At 35.2% G+C, this 26,751-nt stretch overlaps 1 pseudogene; it reads right to left on the bottom strand.

The window, feature by feature from the left end:
* Window positions 1-669: 669 nt before the first annotated feature.
* On the bottom strand, window positions 670-24,769 carry LOC129924130 (dynein axonemal heavy chain 6-like; annotated as a pseudogene).
* Window positions 24,770-26,751: the final 1,982 nt, after the last annotated feature.

Below are 26,751 nucleotides of genomic sequence, written 5' to 3'. Positions count from 1 at the left end.
TATTTATACTTTAAATGACCAGTACTCATTGCGCTATACATTTAGTATCACACCCATAATTCTTGCACAGTTGATTTTCTACAGTTGAGGGCATGGTATGATACCCCACTAAGAACCAAACCGACTTCCACCGGACTCAAATATATGAGCCACACATGAATTAGACTGGTTGTTAGACTGGTTGTCAAAGGCTATTTGAGATGTATGCCATTAGGAAGCAGATATAGGTATTGGATTGCTTATATCCATTACCACTTCCAACAATTACAACTTTGCGGACCTTGAGAATAATTTATTGCTTAACTATGCAATGTGATTCTGACTGAATGAGAGTGGATTTGAATGCCTGGATCATATAATTTCAACTGTATAGATACATAGTCTCATATTATTTTCTTTCATGTGTCAAGAGAAGCTCAATGTATAAAAATTGTATTTTATTATGACTAAATAGAAATTTTTATAAAGTATTTTTTACTTCATTTTTATAGTGGTAAAAAATATAATTATCTTAAAGTAGTTAAAGACTTTATTTTAGTGATATGAACACAAGATGTTCTAGATAGTGATCAGAGAAGAAAGTTGCTCACTAACATATCTAACATTGTGTGAGCCTACAAACAAACAAACAAACAGGAGAACAAACACAAAGTAATAACTAGAGAACCATTTGAAATGGACATTGTTTTTATTGTTAAATGCTTTACAACTTATCTGTAAGCAAAATTAATCAGAAATTTGACATAAGAGTGCTGCACCTTTGGCTATCCAGTAATCTTGTGTGTTGCTTGAAGGAAGGTGGACAGTTACAACAAAGTTAGTAGAATGTCCTGCCAAATAAACAAGGAAAGCAAAGTTAAAACAGTGGAGTTCAAATATTTATAGATCATACTATACACCTAGGGTGCAGCAGCTAAAAAAAACTTTTATTTTTTAATTATCTCTAAAATGTGAATATAATAGACCAGGGCAGAGGCTCCTAACATCATTGCATAAAGAATGTTACTGCCTATTATTATAAAACTACATCTATAGGGTTATTAAATCAAAGCCTGAAGCTATGGTCTTGGTTAGGAGATCTTGTCATCCACAAAGAAGCCCCTCACCTGGCAGCTGCTAATTCCAAAGGAATGACAAAAAAAAAAAAGGATATATAATATTATAACGACAGCTGTACCAAACTCTACAGGCCTTTCCACCTCATCCTGGATTTAACTGTTTCCTATTGCCTTCACAATGAATCGTGAGACACTCAATCATGAATCATCTAGATTGACACCTTTGTTCTTAATATAGGGTTCTCAAAGACCTTCTAGAACAGGGGTCTCAAACAGGTGGCCATGTGGCCCGCGAAACAATTTTGTGTGGCCCGCGGCCACGTCCGCGAATTAAAAAAAAATTAGATAAAATTTACAATGACCACATATAAGCCGTGAAATGATTTACAACTGCACAAATCAGTAAATGAAGTGTCCGCCCACTGCAAGCGAAGATTCTGTGAAGACAAGCTTTGTTGTTAGCGAGATGATAGCAAAGGCATCACGACCATTCACTGAAAGCCAGATTGTAAAAAGAGTGTATGCTACAGGCGTGTGAAATTATCTGCCCCGAGAAAAAGAAACTCTTCGAAGGCATAAGTTTGTCTGCGAACACAGTTGCAAGCAGGATCACCGAGTCAGCCACAAATGTTCAACAGTAACTGATTGCCGCTGCAAAAGACTTTGTAGCATATTCCATTGCACTGGACGAGTCTACTTGTGTAACAGACACCGCATACTGTGCTGTATTCATTCGTGGGGTCGACGAAAACTTGAACATTGTTGAAGAGCTATTGGACGATGTGAAAGGAACGACGACTGGACGCGACGTGTTTCAAGAACTGGAAGCTTGTATTGACAGCTGTGTGGGCTACCGTGGGAAAAACTTGTTTCAGTGGCTACGGATGGTGCACCAGCAATGTGTTCAGAGAAGGTTATTGTTTCAAAGAAGGTTATTGTTGTTGGATTAATGGTAGAGAAACGGTATCAGCTCAGCTTGGCCGGACTTTTAGCAGCCATACATTGCATTCAGCACCAAGAAGCACTCTGTGGCAAAAGTCTACAAATGAAGAACGTGATGGATGTTGTCGTGAAGATGGTGAACTTCATACGTGCACGGGGTCTCAACCACAGACAGTTTGTGTCATGTCTAGCTGATTTGGAAACGGAATACGAAGAGTTGCTTTATCATACGGTCAGATGGTTGAGTCGTGGAAAAGTGATTTTTTGAACTGAGACGGGAAATAGCATTGTTCATGGCAATAAAAGACGGAGACACACCTCAGTGCCCCAATGTTTTTGTCAGATCTTTCTTTTCTTACTGACATCACGCAACATCTCAATGCACTCAATTCACAACTACAGGGCACAAAGCATCTGATTATCATGATGTTTGACCACATCAAATCATTCAGATACAAGCTGACTTTGTGGGCCACTCTTCTGGCAGATGGAAAACTGGCTCATTTGTCTTTTCTACAGAGCATTACGGTTGAACCACAGCGCCTGAAAGACTACGTAGACATCCTCTTCAGACTACTGGAAGATTTTGAACACCGCTTTCATCAATTCACTGCTCTCGAACCACAGTTTTTCCTTCTTGCCACTCCGTTCGCAGTTGAAATGAAAAACGTTCCAGAGAAAGTCCAGATGGAACTACTGGACCTGCAGTGTGACACTGTTCTGAAGCAAAAATACGCTGATGTTGGCGTTCCAGATTTTCTACCAGTTTCTTCCCAGAGAGAAGTTTCCAAACTTATTCTGCGCAGCTGCTAGAATTCTTGCGATGCGATGTTTGGGAGTACGTACGTTTGCGAACAGTTTTTTCCAGAATGAAGATTAACAAAACAGCATTACGATCAAGACTGACTGATGAGCATCTGAGAGCAACCTTGCGACTTCAGGCATAACGTCGTTGGTCTGGTCTCTGCCAAACGCTCTCAGCTGAGTGGACAGAAACATGAGTGACGAGCCATCTGCAGTAGGTTTTTTTTTTTTTTTTTTTTTTTTTGGGGGGGGGGGGGAACTACAGTTTCTGCTTTTTAATTAGTGACAGAGTCAACGTCAACTTATTTCAGCAAACTAAACTGCCTGTGCAAGTAATAAACTACACTAAATGTAATTAATAATTATAAAAACTTTATTTTAGCATTTAACTGCAGTGACAGTAGTGTTCGTAAAATTTAATGAAAAAACATTCCTTTTTAGTGGTGCGGCCCGCTGAATGGTTGTTACTTTCCACTGTGGCCCACATGCTGAAATGAGTTTGGGACCCCTGTTCTAGAAAGTGATTGATGATCATAAGACTATCATTCCTGAAGTGTCATCCCTCATCACAGTAGACCACTTACCTAGTTCTGGCCTGTGCTATCAGTGTCAGCTGATTGCACACACAATTACCCCAAAAGAATCAATAATAACAATATTCTAAAACACAAAAACACCCCTAGATGTCAGCCAATCTGTTTTGTATGCTGCAATCTTACACAAATAAAACACTTTTTAAATCTACTTAATATTAAAAACCAATCTATTGAATGGTCAAAGGTAATCTTAGAAATGTCAATGTGAACACATTTCATCATTAACCCTAATAAATTATTGCCTATTTTAGCCTTCTATTATAATATATAAATATAACTTTATGCTTATTATTTAAAATCAGAAAAAAAAAGTGTAAAATAAAATTAATTATGATGAAATAAGAACATAAAAAAATAGACATTAAAAGCAAGCAATTAAAAAATAAATGCTCAAAGCAGGCACTGAAGCCTGATCATAATTTTAAATTCAGTAATTTCTACTACTAAATGGTTGATTTTTTTTTTAAGTTTCTTATTTTTAGCATTTTGTTAACATCATTTCTCAAAATAGTACATCTCTTGTTTCAGTCAACATATAGGAAAGAATAGGAAACATGTCTAGCTTTCTATAAAGTACAGCTGGTCCAACCCATACTACATCAAAGAAAGCTTCTACTCAAACTTAAACAAACAAAGAAACCAGATAAGCCTACTATACCAGTATTGAAATACATAATCTGATTGGACAACCTGAAGTCATTTTCTGGGCAAACATGTCATCGGCCATTGTATAGAAGTAATGGCATATTGCTATTAGAAATACGCTCAGCTCATAATCATAACATAGGAGGCACGGTGGATGACTGGGGTCCAGGGTTCGAAACCTGGTGAAGACAGATTTTAATTTTTTGGGATCTTCTGGTGCCTCTAGTCCACCCAGCTCTAATGGGTACCTGACATTTGTTGGGGAAAAGTAAAGGCGGTTGGTTGTTGTGCTGGCCACATGACACCCATAGGCCACAGAAACAGATGACCTTTACATTATCTGCCCTATAGACCACAAGGTCTGAAAGATGAACTTTACCTTACTTTATAATCATAACATATACACTTTTTCAGTTTCCTTGAATGTATCCCAAGCAGTGGCATCAAATAGATCTATACCTAACTATTGTCAGGCAATCACAAAAACTATGTACTGAGCTGAGATCTGGACATATATTAAAACTAAGCTGTAAAGAAAATGGACAGCTTCAGGAAACTAATCATGTTAAACCAATGGATGTACTAAAGCTAAAAAAAAACAACAGAAAGCAAACAGGAACTTATCAAATACCTCAAATACAATCTTTACACTGGAAAACCACTAGAAAGATCACATGCACTCTATATACTGTGACTGGCACAGCCAAAATGCAAACACCATTATTGATTTGATGAAACCAATGAATAAATCTGAGAGTTCCTGAAACACAAACAAGACGGCTAGAAGCCTTATAGTAATACTATGACATCTTATATCTCTCTGATGCAGGTCTATTCAACACACAGAGACTGAAGACTAAAATATTTCTGCATTAGAGATTTGCTATGGACTGATGCTTGCACCCTGAATGCCTCAAATGAAGCAGATCTTATCCCTGTACACATTTTCACAAACACAGTAGGCATGGAACCAGAAATGCTATGACCATAAACTGCCTGATGTCAGGTCATTGATTGATAGGTTGAGCAGTATGCACTTTGGATTGTCATCAACCTAGTCCTGAGTTCAAAGCCTGCCAGCTAGACGTCATGCAGGAGGAATGAGCCAAGAGGTACTAATCTTCATTTCTAAAGGAACATCCAAAATGTATAAAACAAAGAGTCAACATGTGATAATTTGTCCAGTTGGGGAGCACTGTAACAATATATGCTAATATAGATGATTAAACAAACTTGTGTTACACATGCTAGTGCAGCATTTGGTAGACTTCAAGAACAAGGAGGACCAAGGCGAGGACTCAGCATTAACAAAGCTGAAAGTCCACAGTTCTTCCCTCACTTTTATAAGCCATGGTCTCTATAGTCTTGACACATTCAATAGCTGAACTCTTTTTTGATCTTTGCCGCCTAAGAAAAATTTCACATGTAATAGTAAGATCCTATACATCTCAAATAAACAGTGTCCATACTTTTAAAAAAAAGTCCAAAACTCTGCTGGGCTGGGTATGTAGTAGGCATGACTTTAGTCAATTTCCTAAATGAATTTTTGAATGAATAGCTGTGGAAATGAGGATGTTCTCAACACAAAAATGATTGAGACATTCAGGAATCCTCTTCATATTCACAGAAAGACTAATTGTACTAGCTACAGAAACGATTGAACACAAAAATCTATCTTGATATTTAACCAATCTTGTTATGAACAGAAAAAAATGTTGTATATCTATATACAGAGTAAATCAGTGAGAGATGTACAAAGAACAAGTGAGAGCTAGATCTTAAAATAAACAAGTTAGGTCTTGGAGAAAATAAACCTGTGAGAGCTGTAGCAAGACTTAACCAGACATGCCCATGAAAGCTATGGTAGGAGTTAACAAAAGATAGAAAGTGTTTTGTGAGAACATTGATCCCAGCTGTAAAGAAATTTGTAACTTGTTACCTGTAGTGGAAAGTGTGCCAGCTCTTGCAGCTGTTTTGTAGAGTGGCGCTGGATAGAGAGATAAATCTGGTTCATAGTCTAGGCGAGGATCCATGTGCATGACAGGCAAACTGGATATCATTTAGAAACAAAGAATTAAAGATGACTCAATTTGTATAGAAATAATGAAAGCAGTAATTTTTTTTTTCTGATTTGTTCCCCTCAATATGACTATCAAAACAGAAAGTTGTTTCTTTTTTTTTATATTATGGTCGATTGATGGAGTCATAAATAGTCCTACATGTTTCAAACTGCATAGTTCTTTTTACACTTTTATTAAGGTTAGCTTGAGGCTAGTGTCTTATGAAGAAAGCACAGATCTGATTTTTTAGAACTATTCTACTTGGGTCTGTGTCGCTGGTTCAGATTTTCATCTTCCAGGGAATGCATTTCTAAATTACATTGTCCTATGTAATTGAGTTAATTTTTTTTTTTTCTTCAGGCTGAATTTTCTGTAGTGTGTATAAGAGTCATGTTCACATAAATTGTGATGAGACTAGGACACTCTTGGTTTCATTTCTGTCATCACTTTCTCTAAGTCTAACAATATTTGTTTGCATTATTTTGGATCTTCCATTTTGTCAGTCATTTTTTTTATAGTTGAAACATGTTTTCAAACTTGCTTTTTGAACTTCAACGAGCACTGAGAGATGACTTCACTTCAGTCAGTAGAAGACAGATGGCTTCTATTCAGTCAGTAGAAGACAGACAAATTCTATTCAGTCAGTAGAAGACAGACAAATTCTATTCAGTCAGTAGAAGACAGATGGCTTCTATTCAGTCAGTAGAAGACAGATGACTTCTATTCAGTCAGTAAAAGTTAGATGGCTTTATTCAGTCAGTAGAAGTTAGATGGCTTCTATTCAGTCAGTAGAAGACAGATGGCTTCTATTCAGTCAGTAGAAGTTAGATGGCTTCTATTCAGTCAGTAGAAGTAAGATGACTTATATTCAGTTAATAGAAGACAGATGGCTTCTATTCAGTCAGTAGAAGTAAGATGACTTCAGTCAGTAGAAAACAGATGGCTTCTATTCAGTCAGTAGAAGTTAGATGGCTTCTATTCAATCAGTAGAAGTAAGTTGACTTCTATTCAGTCAGTAGAAGTTAGATGGCTTCTATTCAATCAGTAGAAGTAAGTTGACTTCTATTCAGTCAGTAGAAGACAGATGGCTTCTATTCAGTCAGTAGAAGTTAGATGGCTTCTATTCAGTCAGTAGATGGCTGCCTGGTCGTGCAGTTTGCGCGCTGGACTGTCGTTCGGATTTATCGACGGTCGAGGGTTCAAACCCTGCCAGCTCCCATCCCCCATCGTCCTGCGGGAGGTTTGGACTAGAAAGTAAACTATCTTCAACTCAGAAGGAAAATTCGAAATATGTAAAACATTTTACAGTAGAAGACAGATGCCTCCTATTCAGTCAGTAAAAGACAGATGGCTCCTATTCAGTCAGTAGAAGACAGATGGCTCCTATTCAGTCAGTAGAAGACAGATGACTTCTATTCAGTCAGTAGAAGACTTATGACTTCTATTCAGTCAGTAGAAGACAGATGGCTTCTATTCAGTCAGTAGAAGACAGATGGCTTCTATTCAGACAGTAGAAAGGAGGAAAACTATCTTCAACTCAGAAGGAAAATTCGAAATATGTAAAACATTTTACAGTAGAAGACAGATGCCTCCTATTCAGTCAGTAGAAGTTAGATGGCTTGTATTCAGTCAGTAGAAGACAGATGGCTTCTATTCAGTCAGTAGAAGACAGATGACTTCTATTCAGTCAGTAGAAGACTTATGACTTCTATTCAGTCAGTAGAAGACTTATGGCTTCTATTCAGTCAGTAGAAGACAGATGGCTTCTATTCAGACAGTAGAAAGGAGGAAAGAGTTACAGTTAAATATTGAATACAATGAAAAAGTAGATATTTGGGAAACATTTAAGTAAAGTAAAAATTTCCCCCTTTCCGACCATGTTTTCTACACTGGCAGACGATGTTAAGGTCATCTGTTTCTTAGCCAACGGTTAACGAGCAGGGTGTTATGTGGCCAGCACAACAACCAACGGCATTTACTTTCCCCAGAGTTGGGTGTACCCAGGGGCGCCCTAAAAATCCTGAAATTCAAGATCCCAGCCTTCACTGACATTCGAACTCTGGCCCTCAGGTTCGGATGCCAAGCCCTTAACCATTTGACCACCACACCCCCTGGGAAGCATTTAGGTTCCTCATTATGTTATGATAAAATTAAAATCTGACAGAGGACGAGGAGGAGAAAACCACAAAAGTTTAATTAAATTTCTCTAATTTTTTTTATACTTCCTATATTTCCATATCAAGTCTGATCATTTGTTAGTGTTTTTAATTTTGAAGTTCTATATTTTGATTTCGTAAACTGATTTAACCATTGTTTTAAAAATAAATATTGATTTATTAGAGAAATAATTTGATTTTAACTTAGAGTTTACATTTTGATCCATAGGTATTGTTTCGCCCTTTTTAACTGTACGCAACTGCTCCATAACTAGTGCTTCTTCTCTAGAATATGGCAGGAGAATGAACTTGAATGAGAGATGATCAATAGGCTGGTTGTACTTTCTAGCAAAATTTTGAAGAGTTCCAGTCAAGAAACTTGTAAATAAATAGAAGATATAGTCTTCAATAAGTAAGTTTTTTTTTTTTACTGTTTTAAAAAAAAATGCTTGCCAACTAAGTACAAGTGGAATCTTTTACACATTTTTTCTTCCACTTCCCATTCTTAAACCAAATTGAAAATGAGCACAGTTATTGATTGCTGATGACAACACATGAATCAATCACAAAATTAAGCAAATAGTTAATTACCAGACAGCAGGCTTATTGTGAACAAGACAGCAGTAGGTCTGTTACAAAGGCAGAAGGATACATAATTTGAGATCTAAAGGAAATCTACAGAGGACAGACGTAGACTACTGAAAGAGAACCTAAACGGATCACAGCAATGTCTACAACAATTATGTCTGCATTGGGTGTGTCACAGCTAGGACAGCCTAGCCGAGTGAAATACTGCACTCCTCCTTGAGACTCAAATACATGCCTTCTCATTATTAGTCCTAAATGTACTAAGCTAAGTGAGATACGCCTTGTGTAGAGAATAAGGCGACACATTTTTTTTAAGACTGTAAAACCTTCTATTTTTTTTATCAGTACTTGAACAGCTCAGTGACTAGTACATTAGCCTTCCATCCTAGATACTTGAGACCTCCATTTCAAATACAGAATCAAGCAACTTTCTTAGTTTTAAAAAAAAAAAAATTGGTTTTGAAAGGGCAGCACCAAAACTTTCTCCCAGATTCAACCCCTTCCCCAACAGAAACTTATTGGACCATAGTGCACTGAGCAAGCTATTAGCATTAAAGTGGCAATAAACAAAAACAACTAATTAAAGTATTTCCAATTGCACAAGTTTATTATTATTAGTCTAGCTCTGTTAAAAATTAATTAGATTATTGATTCAAAATAAGTAATGCTATTTGTTTTTAAAAGTACTTTTTATATTTCACTTGTTCCTGACATGGTTTTGACACTTTAGCTTTAACAGCAATCACCTGCAGTTGCCTTAAAACAAGGTGATCATAAATGGGAAGATCAAAACTCATCCTTTAATATAGGGCAATAAAGTCATACCCAATCATGTTACGTTACAGCTTAAGAAACATAATACTCCGAAAAAACAGGTAGCACAGTAATTTATTTTCAAACACATTTTCATGATGTTTATAGGACACATAAAACTTTGTGAAAAGATATTGTAAGTATCTGACATTTAGATCTACAACTTCCCAACAAAATTACAAACCTTGTGGAAAGAAGAAGCCAGACAACCAAAAAGACTTAGGAGGTCCATTATTGATCCAATTGTCAATAAAACAACACCTCATTATCAGGTCTTTAACCCAAGATGCTAAAGACTTTAACGAAGGATAAGCGTTTCTGGCCCATAATTCTGGGACCTGAAAATGTGTATCAAAATGTGTATCAAATATACTAAAGTGCTTCTAAACATATCGTTAAAACTATTTGATTATTACTGTTACATAAAACACAGTGATTTGGAAAACTCTGGATAAGTTTAAACCATTAGTAAGCACAGTTGATTTAAGATATTCCATAATTTATTTTCATTGAAGTTCTAATAATTTATTTTCATTGAAGTTCTATTTTTCTTTTTTGTTATAATATGTGAGATGTGTGGCTGAGTAACAAGAATTCCGTGGCAACCCATGGAGAGGAAGGGGGGGGGGGGCTGAGTTTTATTCCAAACGTGTTTGCTGAGTGCCTGAAGGCAACCCATTGTCTCCCCCTGATCGAGAGGAGGGGGGGGGGGGCTGATTTTTATTCCAAACGTGTTTGCTGAGTGCTGAGTGCCTGAAGGCAACCCATTGTCTCCCCCTGATCCACAAAAGGAATTGGACTATAATTCAAGAAACTTGCTATAAAGCAAGAAACTTGTGCTTTACAAACAGAAAGAAATAACCCTAACCAAATTAAAAATCTATTGAAGTTGAGTAAGTCATATAATTTACACAACAATGATTTTGTTAGAAAAAACATAATGAATGGAAAGTTGATCCATACATGTGTCAGGCTGTATTTTAAAGCCTTGCCTTATCTGTCCTGGCCCCCTGACACAGTTAATCAATTATGTCAAACAAGAAACACCACTACAACAATTCATATATATTGACTTGATGAATGTTTAATCTTATGATACATTGAATGAAGAGTGAGGACTAGAAACTCAAAATACCTAAATAAATGAAAAGCTACCAGTATCTTGGAATTCCCATATTGACATAATAAAGAAATCAAACAAAAAAGACTATAGTTTATCATAAATGTTTGCAAATCAGACAGTAATATCACAACAAAATTCTATTTCACCTTAAACCACTATGCAAAATTGCATCTTAATTTGGGGGATCCTTCAACATGTGATAGATAAAGAATCTAAAAGATGTCATATAGAGCTATGAGGAATATCACAAATGGATACTTACATTAAACTAAATTAGCACCTTAGGACACTAAACATTTAGAGGAATTCCAAGACAAAACACTAGAAAAGAAACTACAGGTAGTAGTAATACCTAAAACACTAAATTGTAGTTTGCAAGTACAATAACATTACCTAATATAATAAATACTCAGAGACACAAGGCTAAAGACACATTTCTTATTCCATATGCTAGAACAAATTAATATAAATAATCTTTATTTCCAAGAACAATTTGAGAATGAAAAGGAAGGAAGGAAAAGAAAAACAATGAGTTAAAAAAGAATTTTAAGCTCTTTTTCACATGAGGTATTTGAAGCTGCAAATACCTCGGAGCTATTGTCTCAGATGAGGGAACAAAACCCAAACTATTGGCCCGAATAGCACAGTCCACAGCAGCCCTTTCAAAACTTAAAACAATATGGAAAGATAAGGGCTTAGCCCTCGGCACCAAAATCAGACTGATGTGCTCTCTGGTCATGGCCACATTTTTATATGCTTGCGAGTCGTGGACGTTGAATGCAGAGCTTGAGAGGAGGATCCTAGCAATGGAATTGAGATGCTACAGAAAGATCCTAGGCATCACATTCAAAGACTGCATCACAAACCAAGAAATCAGAGACAGGGTTACTGTAGCGATTGGAGCCCATGACGACCTGCTAACTATTGTAAAAAGACGAAAGCTTAAAACCTTTGGCCACATTACAAGATCTACGGGACTCGCAAAGACCTTCCTTCAGGGAACAGTGCCAGGGAGAAGAAGAAGAGGCAGACAGAAAAAGCGATGGGAGGACAACATTAAAGAATGGACGGGCCTGCCATTGAGAGAGGTTCTAAACAAGACAAAAAAAGGGAGGAATGGAGAAAGACGGTCGACAAATCTTGCCTGGTGCCCCAACGGTCCAACAGACTAAGGGATAGGTAAAGGTAAAAGGTAAAGGTAAGGTTTCACATGAGCCAGTGGGTAACAGGATGAATTCAGGTTGGAATTATTATCTTCTTTTTGAACTAAATTTGTATAAGAGAAGCTGACTTTAAGTTGAAGCTTCCAATAAAATGTGTGAAGTTTTTCTGGAAAAATAAAACTAAAATTTAACAGATAGATCTACGTTCATTCTAAATGTAAACAATAAATTACTTACATGGTTATTTAAAAAAGCATTGTATACATTCTCCAATTCCTCACTCATCACTACGAAACCTTTGATGGCTTTTTTCAGTTGTTCTAATGATGTCTAAAGGAGTAAAAATAAATTTTTAAAAACTTATCAAATTATCTCTTAAAATGAAGCTCTGACTTACTATCATTTCACCATTATCACGAGAATTCCAACAATTATTGCTGGGTATTTTCTATTCTGGTATCCATTGAATAACAGTTTTTTTGCTGTTGTTGTTGAGCTTTGTAAGTGCTGTTCTGAGGTTTTTAAATACAAGAGGAATCAGAGTTTTGCAAGCTTTGGAGGTTTGTTTTCGCATCAGTTAGAAAGACAATCTGACTGACTTGGATGATTTGCTAGCATGGTAGCAGCTAGTGCTAGTGCTTCCCTTTCTGCTCTGTGACTGTCAGAGAGCTCTCCAGTTGCAATAGATTTTTCTAGTTTTCCTCCATATGGTCATTCGATAAATATGGGATGAGCCGTCTGTGTAAACTCTGATCCACTGATTGCTAGGATAATTGGTTTGTAGAAAACAGTTCACTATTTCCTTGAGCTCTGTTGGTCTGTAGTCAGATTTTCTTTTTATGTTTTCAATATGGTCCCTTATAGTAGGAAGAGGGCTTTCGTCCCAGGGTGGAGATTCATTATAGTGTATCGAGGATTCCAGAGTAATTTTTTCAAGTTGTTGAATGCATTGAAAGCCTAGAAAATTGAATGGAGCTACCAACTTGCTTTTACAAGAAATGGCCAGTTAAGAATTTTTGATTTCACTACATGAGATATTGAGGGCACGGTGGCTGAGTGGTTAAGTGCTTGGCTTTGTGATTTTAGGACGCCCCTGAGTCCACCAAATTCTAATTTTAATTTAATTCAAATTTTAATTCTAATCCAAATTCTGACTTTAGTTGGGGAAAGAAAAGGCGGTAGGTCATTGTGCTGGCCACATGATACCCTGCTCGTTAACCTTGTCCAGCAAAATAGATGACCTTGACATCATCTGCCATAAAGATTGCAAAGTCATCATTTCTGTGTCAATATCATATCATAAGCAATCTTCTTGCAATTTGCCTCGTGAACTATTCGTTAAATAAATCTAGACTTAAGATTTCGTTTACATTAAACCTTTTATAATAACAGTAAGGTCTTTGTATACAATACTATAAAACATACTCATTAATTATTCTATATTTAAATCTTATTAACATGTACCTTGATTATTATAAGCAGTTTATTGAATCTTTCAGTTTCTTGCATCAACACTATGGTTAAAGAGTTTATACGACCTTTGGCGTCAGGCTAGTGAACAAAGAAACAATATTATGCAATCAATTTGTCAATTACTACTAAGCGTATCTAATATTATTGAAAAAAAAACAACATGGTTTTTGATATTTTAAAAAATATTGTATGCACTATTATGTTGTTTTTCTTTAAATAAGAAGCTTTTAATAATGTAGTAGTTTTCACATTCAGCCAGATGTAAGACTGACTTATAACAATTTTGTTTCACTCAAATGTCACTCAAGATGTAAATAATAAAACAATGACTTAAAATTTTTCAATGTTTAATACAGTCATATCCAAAGAGCTAAATTGTATACAGTTAAGTCATTTGGCTTTTACATGGCTGTATCATTAGAGTCATAGTATTTATGTTTTTTAAAGCAGTTAAAATAACTGAAAACAAGCTGGGAAATCAACTGGTATATCATAATCTTATTGTTAATCTATATACTTTTTTTGTGTATTTAAAGTCATGGATATTTTTTTTCCTGCTTTTTCAAGAACACTATTTTTGTAAACTATCACAAAGCTTATAGATATATATTAAAAAATTAATCTTGCTTAATACAAAATAATGGCCATGCTACAGGTTTCTTTTTTTTTTTACAGGTTTTTCTACGATTTGCTTAACAGAGCTATGATTCTACTGGTTAGCTTGTCTATTAAAACTTGTACATTTTAATAATTGTCCTTATATATGTTTTACTTATTTCGGATGTTCCTTCAGAGTTGAAGATAATTACTTCCTAGTCCAAACCTCCCGCTGGATGACGGGGGATGGGAGCGGGCAGGGTTTGAACCCGGGACCATCGATAAGTCCGAACGACAGTCCAGCGTGCAAACCGCACGACCAGGCAGCCATATAGGGCAGATAACACATGCAACACATATTTCTACAAATGTAAATAAGGTCTTAGTTTCTTTTTTCTTTTTTGAGTAATGATGCTTCTTTTTTTTTGTCTAGTCATTGTCAATATTCCAGTATACCAGAGACTCATATCCACAAGTTGTACAGAAGTGCTACATCAAAACAATCTCACTCGTACAACAGCAATCTAGAAACTAAGCAAAGTTCAGAACTATGACAATAAATGTTAGACTTGGAACATATATTAAGAACAAAGAGAGCAATCGATTATGTTAGGTATTATTGCATGCTAAGAGAGCAATCTACTGTTAGGTATTATTGCATGCTAAGAGAGCAATCTACTGTTAGGTATTATTGCATGCTAAGAGAGCAATCTACTGTTAGGTATTATTGCATGCTAAGAGAGCAATCTACTGTTAGGTATTATTGCATGCTAAGAGAGCAATCTACTGTTAGGTATTATTGCATGCTAAGAGAGCAATCTACTGTTAGGTATTATTGCATGCTAAGAGAGCAATCTACTGTTAGGTATTATTGCATGCTAAGAGAGCAATCTACTGTCAGGTATTATTGCATGCCAAGAGAGCAATCTATTATGTTAGGTAATGCATGATAAAAACTAAGACACTACTATATAAAGCTAGACACTAAAGCATCACAAGAACTAAAAGACTATCATGTAATACTAGGAACTATGGAATGATAGGATCACTAACAATATTAGAAACAGAAAGGCCTACTAAGAATTAAAAGGATGGCCCAATAAATGGGAATATGGAAATCCATTGCTGGTGGCCCAAACTTCAATAGGGGTGATGGACTGTAAGTAAAGTAAGTACTAAGAATTAAAAGAATGGCCCAGGATAAAGGAATATGGAAATCCATTGTTGGTGGCCCATACTTCAATAGGGGTGATGGACTGTAAGTAAAGTAAGTACTAAGAATTAAAAGGATGGCCCAGGATAAAGGAATATGGAAATCCATTGTTGGTGGCCCATACTTCAATAGGGGTGATGGACTGTAAGTAAAGTAAGTACTAAGAATTAAAAGGATGGCCCAGGATAAAGGAATATGGAAATCCATTGCTGGTGGCCCATACTTCAATAGGGGTGATGGACTCTAAGTAAAGTAAGTACTAAGATTTAAAAACTACCATTTTTACTTGGAACTAATAATATTGGTACGTACTGTAAACATATTGGGATTCGCTCTTTCAATATCCAGTTTGTCAATCAATCGATCCAGGACAGCCTCAGCAAGTTCATAAGTAATATCATCATTAGACATCCCACCATCAGCTGCTACGATTCTCGGTTGAACATCAAGTATTGTAGCTAGATAAAAATGTGTTTTACTCCTTTAGTTCTGCATGAACAAAAATTTTTGTCTTAAATTCCAAACATCTCACCTTTTTTTGTTGATTTATTTGAATAAGAAGAATCAATTGATTTATTAGTGCTGCTAACAAAACAGTAGGCTCAAGGTAATAGGTGAACAAAACAGATATATAAAGCAATGTTCTTGAACATTATCAAATGTGGTTCTCCTGAGATCAACAAAAAGCAAGTTCTAAACGACCCACAATCTGTATCTTTTTAGGGAGAAAAGTGACAAAGGAGTCTGTCCATAGAGCATAAGACTCACTGATGGCTACAATGTTGTAAGCCATAATAAAGCAGTGTAAAAAAGATTATATGACAATTTATTATATGACAATGAATCATATTCTTAACTAAAGTATTTCAAAACAAAACCAGTGTAAGTGTATATAGCAGTCAATTGCGACTGTTTTTGTTTCTATACAACCATTACCAAAACAAACACAGACTTACCAAGTAAAGCATTGGTTTCATTCAACTGAAAGGCTATGTTTGCATTCTCATGGAGCCCAAAGATTTCTGGCTCATCTATAAGTGGTAGAAATTCTATGTAAGCCTTGACAGTAGCCAATGTCTTGACAAGAGGTGGATAGTAAATACCTTCAAAAATAGATTAAATTAAAAAAATTACCTTCCATGGCCCATTGTATTTAATACAAAACAACATAACTTTTTTTTTCAAAGACATTCTTTCTTATGAGGCTGATGACTTTTTGTAAGCAATTACTTTGCTATTAATTACTAATGAATACTACATTTTAAACAAAAGAACAATTCCCTCTCCCCCATACCTGAAATAAATCAAGGTTAAGGGCATGTATAAATCTAGTCAGAATATATAAAATTCTAGCTTGGTGATACAGATGCAGACATGGCAATATTTAAAAAAAGGGTAGCCTAGACTAGAATACTGGATCTAGATATTAATACAAGTAATAAAAGTTTCAAAGATGTAAAATGTTCTTGAAAAAGTTTATGTATTTATTGAACTCTTTGATGAAATACATTCAGGAATACTTGCTTATGTATGTGTATTCAACATATAGATTATCTGGACCTCCAGACCAAATTTAATTGTAAGAAATTTATATTTTGAAAAATTATAATGGTCAAACCAGAGTTTTCAAGTTTTTGATCAGTTGTCAACGCTTCTAAACCCTGCAGCTTCTCTACAATCAATGGAGATCCAAATAATGTTGATATGCCATACCTTAACCTAGTTAAATCCTTTTACAAATTATTAGTAGAACATTATACAAACTTACAGATGAGAGAAATCAATTTGGAATATTTGTATTTTACATTAAAATATGTTGATCTGTGTTAAGGACAATGTGTGTATGTGTGTGTGTACTGACTGAAGTAATACTTGCACAAAGACTAAAATGCTACTTTTGAGGTTGGATCACAGAAAGTCACAGATGATGAAAAAAGGAAACAGATCCTCAATTTAGTTTAGTTCTAGCTTAGACTTATACTTAGGTCCTCCTGCGCCGTTTGGCGCATTGGGCGGCAAGCTGTCTCCATAAAGAAGTCCTAGTTTGAAACCTGCTAATAAACATCAACATCTGCCGCAAATAAATTAATAGGACTTCCCTTATAATGTACCTTATATTGAATATACATTACAATTACCTGATTCCTAGTATTTATATTTTGGTTTTAAGGTTTCAGGTCTGAAAAAAAACTTTAAAATTGTCCTTAGACATCTTTGATCTTGGGCATCTGTGACTCGACCACCATAGGTAATCTGTGGTGATAAAAGAAGTTTTTAATCATTCAACTAATTGTGTATTATACTGTACAAAAAAATAATCATTCATAAATGTTAACCTAAAATTTGGAAATTAATGAATATAGATAAATATATGAAGTCTTTTATGGATGTATGTAGTTTGAAAATTGTAGTGGTATTTTATTTAAAAATGTTAAAATTTGTTTGCGCAATTGCATTTTAAGAAATGCAATAATTTGGTCTTATGACAAAATGATACTTTTCTTTCTTGACTCAATTTAGTTAAGGCATCATTAGAAAGATGTGCCCACTTCTGCTACTCCATTGATCCATCCTGATATTGCATGTCTAGCTGCTGAGCTAAATCCATATAGAAAGTCTACAACTATTTTTGATATAATGTGCACTGTTTTGTCATTTTCGCTCCACATGAAGCTGCTTAAAACGGATAAGAACCTAGGTGGGCATCCAAGTCTGGTCAATTACAAAATTATTAATTAAGTTGTCTCAAACTATTACAATGATTTCCTTTAAAATTTTTCTTTATAATTACACGTTTATAACAAAGCCATGAAAAGTCAAGAGATAAATATTTTTGGCTTAGTGTTTTAGAAAGAAACTAAAATATTTATATCTCATGCTGCGCAAATGACAATACACACAATACTCTACCTCTCCTGTTATATAGATCAGTGTCTCCCAAGGGATGTAACCATCTTTACAAAACATTTCCATGTTGAGCAATGCACACTCTGTCACTATCACTAAAAGCGTACTAAAATAAAAATAGATACGACTTATTTATAAGAAAAACTGTATACATACATTTTCTTTTCTAAAAAGATAATATTTTGAAATGAATTACTTTAGGAAAGTGAAGAAATGATCATCCAGAGAGGATTAGTGACATTCATAAACCCTATATAAAGAAAGAGAGAGAGTTGCAGAGTCAAGACAGTCTAGCACAGTGGAGTCCAGTACAAGATCAGTACAGTACAACAGTTATTCAATTAGAAATTTTGTGTTGCCAATAGTACACTATTTGGCATGTAATACATTAGACTCAATAAAGTATCAGCCTATTTGGAATCTGAGTTGCCACATTCTTGCAATTGGTGGTAGCTGTTATGATTTCAATCAAGAAACAAAGGAGAGAGACACAACAATATCATTATTGTTAACTGTGTTAGGTTCATTATGATTTATTAAATGTTTAATTAACAGGTCCATATTGCTGCATGTTTTGATGCTGAACATTTTCTTTTTTAAAAAATAAAAGAAATATTTATACTTTATATGTGTGTTTATTATATTCGTGTGTGTGTTGAGCATTATCTTTTTTTTTTTTTTTATTCATGAGCCACCAATTCATTTTAGAGCTTGCATTGCCAGGATGGTCTGCACTGAACAAAAACACATTTTTTCTTCCCTAATTGCATTTTCTATTTTAAATTGAACAAATCTAGTCTACAATATATCACAGTAGCTGCTCTCATAATACAGCCTCTCATTACTTTCAAACATTGATTATCTCTTTATCTCTTTTTTTTTCTACACAGCACAGAGAATACATTTTTCTAATACATAACTTCCTTTACCAGTTGATTAATGTCTGACAGGAATCTTTTTTCCAAATAAGATTTAATAACAATATTATATAAGTAATCACCCAGCTTCAATTACTTCTGACTCTATACTGGTATAGTCTTTCACAATTGTTATAAGGAAAGGTCAAAAAATGTATTTTCAATATACCAGGTAGATGAATTTTCTCGAAAAAAAAAGGTTGTTAGACAATTATAAATGTTTAACAAAATGTTGTCCTAGTAACCTAGAGAAAAGTTTTTAGTTTCGAATATCCAGCACTAAATGAAATTTAATAATCTTAACACAGTCAGATGCTCCATGCCTAATTAGCATTAATTAAGGCCAACTCTCGTCAATTTATTATTTTATATCAGCTTCATGTCATAATTAATTTAATGGGACAAGCCTTAATAAACAAGTTGATTCTTTTGGAATAAAAACAAACATTAATTTCTAATAATAACAATAGAAACACTGAAAAAACAACAACACAATTCTTAAGCTTTTTCTTTAGGGCCTCACTGTTGTTTTTTTTCCATCTATTTTTTAACATAAATAACTTTTTATTTTTTTTAAATAACTTCATGACACATGTTGCTGAGATTCCTTTATATTCCTTTTCATTGTTCAGATTGTAAGGTTTTCTTTGCTGGAGGTGGTAATGGCAATAATATGAATAAAGAGAGGACAAAAGCAATTAAGAAAACTACATGACAAATGTAGAGAGTATAGATTCCCTATTCATCATGAACTGCCAGGTTTCTTTTATCCACTTAGTTTGCAATCTTAGGTACCCTACCCTGATTAAGTGTTGCCTGAAAAAGTATTTTGAGCACTGGTGCTAGCTCGTGGCTTAGTTCTTTAAATGAAGCTAATATGAGTTTTCTCTGCCTCAACTCTTCTCTTCTGACCCACACATAAGTTAGCTCTGCAAAGATCTCTATCTGCAGCTGGGCAGATTAGACCAGATCTGACCATATTTGACAACAGAGTCAACAAAAAAAGTTAGCTGTGATATTCATACTCTCCTGCCTTGACTACTGCAATCCTCATGATAGCAGCTAGGTATACAGGATAACACCATCATTCAGCTAGAGCAGGGGTTCTCAACCTGTGGGTCGCGACCCCCTTGGGGGTCGATTGACAATTTGCCAGGGGTCGCCTAAGACCATCGAAAATATAGATTGTTTTTTTTTCTATTCTTCTATTGCTGTTAGGGGGGTCCCGTCAGAGTGGGGGATTCTAAAAGGGGTCGCCGACCTTAAAAGGTTGAGAACCGCTGAGCTAGAGCAAATTCAGGACAATGCTGCACAAATGGTCCTATGAAAAACAAGAAGTGATTCTGCTACTGCTCTCTTGTGTACACTCCATTGGCTTCCTAAGAATGCAAGAATCGACTACAAAACTAAGAACGCCCTTTTACTTGAGTGAACTGATCACTCCATATGTCCCTCAGAGAGCCCTGCAGTCCATGGACTCAATGTGACATGTTTCTCACTCAAAAGTTACAGTTTGTGGGCCTTTTCAGTGCTTGTCTAAAGGTTTCGAACTCACTCCCCATTGATCTCAGACAAACAGCTTGCTTCACTACTACATTCCAAGAAGAATATTAAGACCTATCTGTTCAAAACTTTTTTTTTAGATTAATGGGTCATTTTAACACTTGAGTTTGTCTGTTATGTAATAGCTTTAATAATACCTATTAAAAAATAAAAAATTGAATGGGTCCTTACACTAATAGATAATATTCCAGTTCTAGTCTTAACATTACTCTTACTGTAATATTATGGTTCTACACTCTAACTGTAATATTCCAGTTCTACAGTCTTAACATGACTCTTACTGTAATATTCCAGCCTAATGGTCCAAATTTTTTCCTCTCAAGAATAACAGCATGAAAAAAACAAATGCCAAAAATGATCTTCCTCCAGTCCATTCCCAGAGCTGTTATAAAAAATGTTTAATTTATATAGAAACAATAAGACAAGTTCAGTCAGTCATTATTATTACTAATCTTTAAAATATCTTTTTTTTGTCATTTTTAAATTAAAAAATCAATCAACCTACAGTATAATAACAAATATAACAAATATGGAAAAGCTCCAGACCTTTGTTAACAGATGCCTACGCCGCATATTAGGAACTAGGTGGCCAGAAAAGATAACTACTATCAATTTGTGGGCGAGAACTAGACAAAAGCCCATAGCCCAAGACATCACAAAAAGAAAATGGAGCTGGATAGGACACCCCATGCGAAAACCAGCTACCAATGTTGCAAGGCAGGCACTGGAACCCACAAGGAAAGAGGAAAGTGGGCAGACCCAAGCAAACCTGGAAGAGGTCAGTCATCAGTGAAGTTGAGGGTACTGGAATGACATGGCAGCAGATGAAGAAAGCTGCTCAGAACCGAGTTCGGTGGAGAGGTGTGGCCCTATGCTCCCCGGGAGTGCACAGGATTAAACCAACACTATAATAATCCATACACAATACATAGTGTAAATAACATTATTACTATTAACACAGAGGACTACATTATCATCTCTCAATACTATCATAGTGTTGGAATTTATTGTTAATTATTAAAAATTTTTCTAACAAAAAACAAAAAAGTCTTATGGTGGTCTTCAAAAAATGAAGTTGACATATCTATGAATGCCCTTCTTAGATTGGCTCTAATGCCCTTAGGTGGCTCATTAGTGACTTTGACACTATTCTGAAGAACACTGACAGGGAAATGTTTGGCAGGCATTGAAGACAGATAGAGTCTAAAGTTGCTGTGTAAAAGTGAACTGGTCTCCTGGATATTTTTTATAATGTCTTCCATGGCTTTCATCCATGAAGCGGCTAAATGGCAATTCTAAAAAGAATTTTTCAGTTAAATTTAAACTAAATGTTTTGGTTTAAATAACTTTTTAAAGCAAAAAATGTTAAGTCTTTTAAAATTAATACAATCAAATTTTTAATTAATATATTTATAAATCTGGGGAAAAAAAATCTATGTTTATTCAAAAATAATAAACATTGATTTCTGTTTAGTCAATGGCTAGGAGAGATTATAATATAACAGTTACCTATATACTTTTTGAAAATGACAATTGGAAAGGTCTAAGAAAAAAAAAATGCTAGCTTCTGTTCCTTACCTGTAAAAAAACCCATTCACCAAATTTGGTTGCATTCTTGATCATTGTATCTGCCACTGGACCTTGACCTTGGCCAAGTGAAATTGATTTCACACTATAAGTGAATAGTTAAAATAAGGAATCAAACCTACAAATTACTTTCTAAATGTGATGAGGATTTAATAAAAACAACCACAATGTAATTAAGCAATAACTAATCATACATAAATAAAATTTAGCAAATGTCATGTCTTTCGTTAGCTCTAATAATAACATAATAATTAAATTTCCCTCAGGAGAAATTCAGAGAGAGAGACAGACCCGTTTACATCGTTTTCGTTGATCTTACTAAAGCCTTTGATATGGTCAGCAGAAGTGGCCTTTTCAAACTCCTAAGGAAAATAGGTTGCCCTCCCAAACTACAGAAGTTCATTGAGTGCTTTCATGAGGAAATGAAATGTACTGTCAAATTTAATGGAGCCCAATCAGCACCTTTTGAGGTTAGCAGTGGTGTCAAGCAGGGATGTGTGCTCGCACCTACTCTGTTTGGCATATTCTTCTCCTGTCTACTGCATCATGCGTACAACGACATCAAGGAAGGTGTGTTTCTCCATACAAGATCCTCTGGAAAACTATTTAATGTATCAAGGCAGCGGCAAAAACCAAGGTTAGGAAGCTACTTATCAGGGAATTCCTGTATGTTGATGATGCAGCTATTGTTGCTGATTCTGATATTCAGCTTCAATTCCTAGTTGACAAACTATCTGCTGCTAGCCAGAAGTTAGGCTTAAACATTAGTCAAAGCAAGACTAAGATACTAGTCCAGAACACAAATACTGCACCTCAAGTTAACATTAATGGCCAACCACTAGAAATTGTGGATCACTTTTGCTATCTCTGCTCCATCATATCCAACAATACTCTACTGGATAAAGACATTAACAACAGGATAGCCAAAGCAATGGCCACCAAGTCACAGTTGCAGAAAAGAGTGTGGGACAACATATTGCTGACTAACAATACTAAAGCCCTAGTCTACCGGACCTGTGTGTTGAGCACCTTGCTATACGGAAGTGAAACTTGGTCAACTTACTCATGGCAGAAAAAAAGCTGAATGTCTTCCACCTCCGATGCCTAAGGCGGATCTTTAAAATAAGGTAGCAAGATAAGATAACCAATAAGGAAGTGCTACAAAGAGCAGGATGCCAGGACATGCACTCTGTTATCAGCAGCAGATGCCTTGGCTGGCTTGGCCACGTTCGTAGAATGCCAGTAGATCGACTTCCACAAGATATTCTATATGGTGATCTAATAGAAGGCAGGAGAGCCGCTGGTCACCCAGTTTTACGTTATATGGATGTATGCAAACGTGACATGAAGCTCTTCAAAATCGACACAAGCAGCTGGGAAAAAGTAGCACTGGATAGATCTACAAGAAGAGAGAGCATAAAGGAAGGGTCTCGGATTGCAGATGCCATACACTACAGAAGCAGAAAGAAGGGTGATAATGCAATGGCACCTGGTGATCACATATGCCCAACCTGCAATCACAGCTGTGTATCAAGGATTGGCCTCTTTAGTGACACAAGATGTTGCAAAGGGAAAAGATTGTCTCTCCTGACGTAAAATGCCACAGAAATTTCCCTCAGCCAGCTTGCTCCAAATTAAAAGTTATACAAAGAAGAATTTATTAAATATATAATTAAACTGTATAAAGATAAAAACAAATAAAAAATTGATAGGTTTCAAATAAGTAACACTTCTATCCTTCTGATGGTATTTTATCGTATCATCAGAGGGATAACATACCATCAGAACTTATAAAATACAATGGCTCAAATATAACAAAATTTTTAGGACTATCTGCCAGAAAATATGGGATTAAAAAAAACATTGCCACAAGAATAGAACCAAATTTTTTTTTTTATTCCACTGCTCCAGAAAGAAAACTTGAGACAATAAAAAAAACAAAAAAACTATAGAACGATAAAGTCTAATAGTTATCCAAGCAAAATAATGCTAAAAATAATTTCAACAGACTCAAAAGTTGAGGAGGTCCTTTGCAAAGGTAGAAGCATTCTTAAAAATATATTTAACATTAGACTGTTAAAGGAGAAAATGTCTTAAACAGCTAAATAAACTGGTACACGACTTCACAGATTTCAAAAAAAACGTTTGACTGGTTTTGGCATCATGGTATGTGGCAAGGGATGAGGGAGATCAGCTTGGATAAAAACATTATCAATAATATCGAAGCCCTACACCCTAAGGTAAACAGCTCAATACTTCTGAACAACAAAGTTGGAGAAAGTTTTAGGACATCCATTGGAGTGAGGTAAGGATGCATTCTCTCTCCAGCTCTTTCTTATTAACATATTTCTGAAGCATATTATGATGGAAACTCAAGAAGGATTTACTCCTACTTGACCATATGGGCAGCCTTTGTCCATCTCGGGTTTGAAGACGATATAGACCTCATTGGAGAAATTTCAGACCAGGTACAAGATATTATGGTATTTATGGTAGAAAACTAATTTAATGAATATATTTATTGAAAAAATGTCTGTATTTACTTTTCATGAACTCCCATATCTTTAGCAAAACGTAGAAATGATGTCATTGGATCTGATCCTGGAGAAAGAACGAAGACCAGTGGAGTAGTCTTAGACATACTTTCATAGAGTTCTGGCAATGTGACAGGAGGACTTTCAACAAATTGTTTCCCTAAACATTCAGAAACAAACTCTGTCACTGCAAATGTTGTCTAGGATAAAAACAGAATTGACATAATATAAAAGTTAACAATAAATCCAAAAAGGATATAATTAATTTTTATTCACATAAAACCCAAGAAAAATATCTTCGTTGAAAAAAATTTACACACAGTGCTTTATAGTTAGAAGATTATTTTGATCCTAACTGCTACTTTTTTCTATCATTTTCAATGGATCAACAATCTCAATAGCCCCAAGATATCTATTAGCATTGAAGGATAACCCTGGTATCAATTTAGATTAATCTAGATCTAGATCTATTCCATTAGTCTTTCTACCTCAACATTAAATTAATTCATGTTACAGAGAATATCAACTCCTTTTAAACATTTGAACATTGTGAGTGTAAGCAATGTTTTTAATTCATCATATTGTAAAAAGCCAGAATGAGCCTTTAACTGGGAAGGAGTTTGGTTAGCAGGCCATAGATCTAGATTATCCATTTGACAGCCCTAACCCAGGGATCTAAGATGTGATGTGATTTTACAGAGAACCTGTGCCGCAGAACATAGATCTAATATTTAAACTATGACCATGGTAAGAAAACTTAAGGCTATGGCGCAAGATCCTTTGATCCCCTTTGCCAGTTTCACAATTAGAATAGTAGGTCTATGTACTGGTTTGTAAGACGTGAGTGTGATGCTCTTTCATTTGGGCACACAACAAAACTTTTAATTGAAAACTCACCCTTTCCTCACGGAAAACTTTAACAAACATTAATTTTTGAAAAGCTGTCAGGCGATCATTCCAATTTCCATTAACTCTATCTAAAATGCAGAAACTTTCACAAGCTTCTTGCATTCATAACATTGTAAAACCTAGACCTAGAGGCCCAAGTCAAGCTGAATATAATATACATCCTTGTTAATAAAATGAGTCTTTTTAAAATTCTGTAACAGTTATTGTAAAGAAAAACACTTTTTTTCTCTTGCCTCCTGTTAGGAACATAATAGTACAATAGAGTCGAAATACACTGAATGACTACACAACACACATCTCTAATATTTGCTGAACACATTCTTATGGAGAGTTACAAGCACACGTTAACATAACAACGACAACTGATACAGTAAATCATTTTCATAACATTCACCCCATACCCCCTTCGGTTCAAATTGTGCCTAGGATTTACAAGGAAAGAACTAAACTAATCATACACCAAAATAATTGTTATCTTGTTCATTTTCTTTATTTCCAACAGTTATTGTATAAACTTTATGTCCATTGCTTACATAGATTGATAAATCACTATGTAAAATGGGAATACCCACTAGAGAAAGTGAAATAAAAAACTTTATTTTTGTCACAAGGCACTATTGTTTTGTTATTGTCACAAGCACTACAATTTTTGTGTGCAAGATGCCAAGTCATTTAATTGTTCCTAGTTGGAGGCTCAAATTTACACTCTTGAATTTAAAGGTTTATGTCTGCATCTTCTGCCTGTTGTTCCTCATGTCTGTATCTTCAAGGTGTTTTTCTTATGTCTGCATTTTCTGCTAATTGCTTCTTGTCTTAATCTTCATGCTTGTTTCTTTTGTCTGCAAGTTTGCTGGTTGTTTCTTAAGTCTGAATTTTTGTGGGCGTCTTCTAAATCTGCATCTTCTGCTTTTTTTTTTTTTTATGTTTGCACTTTTGTGGTTGTTTTTTCATCAGGTAACTGGCTTAATCAATAAAATGCATTTCGACCTCATGAATATTATCAACATAGGGTTCAACAAAAGCTGTTGCTTTTTGGTGCAAAGATAGCAACTATCTGCTCTTTATTTTACGATCTTCATTTGGTCCATGTGTTCAGCTTTTTA

The sequence above is a fragment of the Biomphalaria glabrata genome, unplaced genomic scaffold, assembly GCF_947242115.1.
Source record: "Biomphalaria glabrata unplaced genomic scaffold, xgBioGlab47.1 scaffold_20, whole genome shotgun sequence".
Lineage (NCBI taxonomy): Eukaryota > Metazoa > Mollusca > Gastropoda > Planorbidae > Biomphalaria > Biomphalaria glabrata.
Note: the sequence above shows the minus strand (reverse complement) of the source record. Positions and strands in the feature narration are given on the sequence as shown.